At 52.2% G+C, this 4598-nt stretch overlaps 1 pseudogene; it reads right to left on the reverse strand.

Moving 5' to 3' along the window:
* Nucleotides 1-369: 369 nt before the first annotated feature.
* On the reverse strand, nt 370-527 carry LOC121858191 (annotated as a pseudogene).
* Between the last annotated feature and the right edge of the window lie 4071 nt (nt 528-4598).

Below are 4598 nucleotides of genomic sequence, written 5' to 3' on the forward strand. Positions count from 1 at the left end.
TCCGGCGGGGCTTACTTAAAAGATATCCGACCCGGTTTCGTTTCCTCTTCGTGGGATGGAGTGCCTCTTAGAACATGTGCAGCATCAGCCATGAGCGGCCGACGGCCATTCGTGTCTCTGTGGACAGCAGGCAAAAGAGCGCCGCCTCCAGTTATTTGCGAGGGCGACAACTGTCGCTTTGTTGTGGTTGAATGTGGGTGCGCCAAGTCCATGGACTTGCTAGTGATAGGCTTGCTTGTTTTTATGGGCACGCCTCGCGCAAGGCGCGGGCGATTAAACCCCAAGGCGGAAGCTCGGTTCGGGTTACCCTCGTGTCGGGGAGACAGTCAGCAGGCACCGAACTCGCAGCAACCGATGGATGTATATTTCCGACCAGAGGAGTGCGGCGATAGCCTATATAGTATATTGCCGCCGCAATATGCGCTCAACTTGTCGATGTATCTGGTATTCTTGCGATTCACATACCGACACGCAGTTTGCTGCGGTCTTCATCGACCCACGAGCCGAGTGATCCCCCGTTAAGAGTTGTGTATTTGCCATTTGGTCTTTTTGCGACTAACCATCACAGGTCGAGTCTCAATGAAAGGGTTTGACAGACATAGCCCAAGTTTGTGGTTTGGGTTTGGCCGGACGGCTTGTTGTTGTTTTTTGACACTTGACTTTCACTCTTTTTGGGTCAAGAGGCTTATTCGCCGGTAGTAAGGAACGGACGGGCAGCCGTCCAAAGCCCCGTCCGTCCTCCTCCTCCGGTCTTCGCGCTCTCGCCCGAGTGTGGTCCACCTACAGCGTGGTGGTACCTATTTTTGGTGCGGGGGCCGGGATTGTCCTCTTTCGCTGCTGGAGTTGCCAGAGCAGAGCCCGAGACCGCCCAAATCAGGAGAGAAGTAGTAGTTTTAAGATGCCCGCTTCTTTCTTCAGAAAGCACGATCTCAAGAGGTTCACCCACGAAACCTTTTGTTGATGATTCTTTACTCTCTAAATGATCAAGTTTGACATTCTGTCAGCTTCGAGGCGACGACTCCCAGAAAACCTCGCGGGCAACGGGCCGATAATCCAAGAGCGCCTAGTCCGAAGGCCCTACTAAATCATTCAATCGTAGCGACGGGCGTGTACAAAGGCAGGATGAGTCAGCGCAAGCTGATGACTTGCACTTACCAAATTCTCGTCTAGGGAAACAATTGCAAGCCCCAATCCCTATCAAGAAAGGCTTTGAACGGGTTACCTGCTCCTCGGAGGGGGAAAACCTGCTGATCCCTTCATATGCCCAGAACATCTATAAGCATCACAGACCTGTTATTGCTCAATCTCGTGCGGCTAGAATTGCCGCTTATCCCTCTAAGAAGAAGTTGCGAACTGACACCATTTTCTGGAGATCCGTCGACTACTTAGTAGGCCAGAGTCTCGTTCGTTATCGGAATTAACCAGACAAATCGCTCCACCAACTAAGAACGGCCATGCACCACCACCCACCGAATCGAGAAAGAGCTCTCAATCTGTCAATCCTTCCGGTGTCTGGGCCTGGTGAGGTTTCCCGTGTTGAGTCAAATTAAGCCGCAGGCTCCACTCCTGGTGGTGCCCTTCCGTCAATTCCTTTAAGTTTCAGCTTTGCAACCATACTTCCCCCGGAACCCAAAGACTTTGGTTTCCCGGAAGCTGCCCGCCGGGTCATGGGAATAACGCCGGCGGATCGCTAGTTGGCATCGCTTATGGTTAGAACTAGGGCGGTATCTGATCGCCTTCGAACTCTAACTTTCGTTCTTGATTAATGAAAACATCCTTGGCAATGTTCATTTTGGCGACGGTCCAAGAATTTCACCCTTAGCCGCACACGAATGCCCTGCCTGTTCCGATTAGTCATTACCCTTGCCCTGAAAACCAACAAAAATAGAACCGAGGTCCCATTCCATTATTCCATGCATCACCATTCGCCATTCAAATAGCCTGCTCTGAGCACTTAATTTTTTCAGTAAATCAGCCACTCGGGGACACTGGCATCTCAAAGGGAGCTTAGAGGGCGGTTATGTTCGAGCGTGATAGCAACACTCGGCGGTGCACTGCTTAGTCCGGAACCCGGAGATCCAAATTTAATGCAGCTTTTTAACCGGCAACAACTTTAATATACGCATAGATTGAATTACCATGTCGCGCACCAGATCCTGTCTCCAATGATACTGTTAAAGGATTTAAAAGTACTATTCCGACAGCCCTCGGATGAGACTCACATCGTTATTTTTCGTCACTACCTCCCCGTGCCGGGAGTGGGTAATTTGCGTGCCTGCTGCCTTCCTTAGATGTGGTAGCCGTTTCTCAGGCTCCCTCTCCGGAATCGAACCCTGATTCCCCGTTACCCGTTATAGCCATTGTAGGCGCATAACCTACAATCGAAAGCCGATAAGGCAGACACTTGAAAGAAGCGGCGCCGGTGCGGAGACCGTGCGCTCAGCCCGAAGTTATTCAGATTCACCACAGGTGGGTTACGGACCGGGGCCCGACCAGTTTTGAACTAATAAAAGCGCTCTTCCCTTGCGGTCAGAGACCAATTGCATGTATTAGCTCTAGAATTGCCACAGTTATCCAAGTAAGTGGGTTTACAGATCCAATGAAACATAGCTGATTTAATGAGCCATTCGCGGTTTCGCCTTAAATCGGCTTGTACTTACACATGCATGGCTTAATCTTTGAGACAAGCATATGACTACTGGCAGGATCAACCAGGTAGTTGCTGCTGTTGGCGGCGCCTATCACGGCGGCCAAAATAGTGAGATTGAGAGAGAGGCAGAAGACATTGGGCGAGGGACCGCACGTTGGCCTTAGATAAATAGCAAACCAGATGATCAGATCTAACTGCACCTTCTCTTGCTATCCTCGGCGCCGGCAGCGCCACCGTGTGTGCCAATCTCCTCCCTTATCCGCTCCTCTTTGCCCCAGCTCCAGCGAGGCAGCCGACATTGGGCGAGGGACCGCACGTTGGCGAATCTCCTCCCTTATCCGCTCCTCTTCTCTTTGCCCCAGCGAGGCAGAAGACATTGGGCGAGGGACCGCACGTTGGCCTTAGAGAAATAGCAAACCAGATGATCAGATCAAACTGCACCTTCTCTCGCTATCCTCGGCGCCGGCAGCGCCACCGTGTGTGCTAATCTCCTCCCTTATCCTCTCCTCTTCTCTTTGCCCCAGCGAGGCAGCCGACATTGGGCGAGGGACCGCACGTTGGCCTTAGAGAAATAGCAAACCAGATGATCAGATCAAACTGCACCTTCTCTTGCTATCCTCGGCGCCGGCAGCGCCACCGTGCTAATCTCCCTTATCCGCCTCTTTTTACCTAGCTCCAGCGAGGCAGCTGGATATTAAGGAGGGACCAGACGCTATTAATCTCCTCCCTTATCCGCTCCTCTTCTCTTCTCTTTGCCCCAGCGAGGCATAAGACATTGGGCGAGGGACCGCACATTGGCCCATCTCCTCCTCTCTCTCTTTCTCTTACTGTTTGTGGGGACGTGGGCTCATGAGCGCCATCGTCGCCCAATATTGGTTAGGTTGTGTATTTCACGGGTGGGAACCGCTATCATCGTTGTTAGGTGATGGGGTAACCCAACGTGTGCTTTGACGAGTTTTGGCTGCTAAACTCTCTTTTTAGTATACTCGGCTCCCAGACTGCGCCCTGGTCGTGTTGAACCATGAGCGTTGTCTATGCACATTTAGGGTAGCCGTTTGCGCGTGGAATAGTGCAATGAATCTCGGTCAAGAGACGGTTGGGCGCTGCATTGAAGGCCGGCACAGACGCGAAGACGGGGTGATCAGCCAACGCAAGTCCGCTAAGTTGGGCAGACAGCAAGGCGAAGGGGAGCCCCGTTCCGGACTGAAAGGCCGCAGCATATGCTGTGACGGAAATTAGTAGGGTGGCGACGTGTGCGCCGAGAGAGAGAGAGAGAGAGACGGAGTAAATAATGTCCAAACGGAAGAGAGACCTGGCAAGTGTAATTGATAGAGCGCGAGCCTACTCGCCATAAGCCCGCTCCACTGCCATTCCTCTGATCCAATGAGACTAAAATCTCTCTCTCTCTCCTTCTGTTCCAGCCATTGCAGGGCAGGGAAGCGACGGCAATTTTGGTTGTTGTTTTTGAATGCCGCGCTTTGCTTCGCAGAGGCGCCGAAGCGCTCCGCTGGGGGGCGGAAGATATTTCACACCGAATATGTGTGTGAAGGCACCCTCTCCCCTTAATATAGTGAAATAGTGCAATCCAGCATACAAGGTCGGACGATAGGACATTCACCGTACCGCACCTCGAGAGTGGATGTTGGGTAAGGTTAAAACCGGACTGTTCGCAGACAGCCGAATAACCCGGTTCCCGACTAATTGGTGGATGCAACATCATGATGATGCTGCTGCTGTCGCGGAAACCGCAGTGGCGACGTGAGAGAGTAATAATGTTCAATAGGGAGAGCGACCTGGCTAGTGTAATTGATAGATCTCGAGCCTACTCGCCATTAGCCCGCTCCACTGCCATTCCTCTGACCCAATGAGACTATTCTCTCTCTCGCTCTCCTTCTGCTCCAGCCATTGCAGGGCAGGGAGAGGAAATCGACGGCAATTTTGGTTGTTG

This window comes from Homarus americanus, unplaced genomic scaffold (assembly GCF_018991925.1).
Source record: "Homarus americanus isolate GMGI-L3 unplaced genomic scaffold, GMGI_Hamer_2.0 scaffold34308, whole genome shotgun sequence".
Lineage (NCBI taxonomy): Eukaryota > Metazoa > Arthropoda > Malacostraca > Decapoda > Nephropidae > Homarus > Homarus americanus.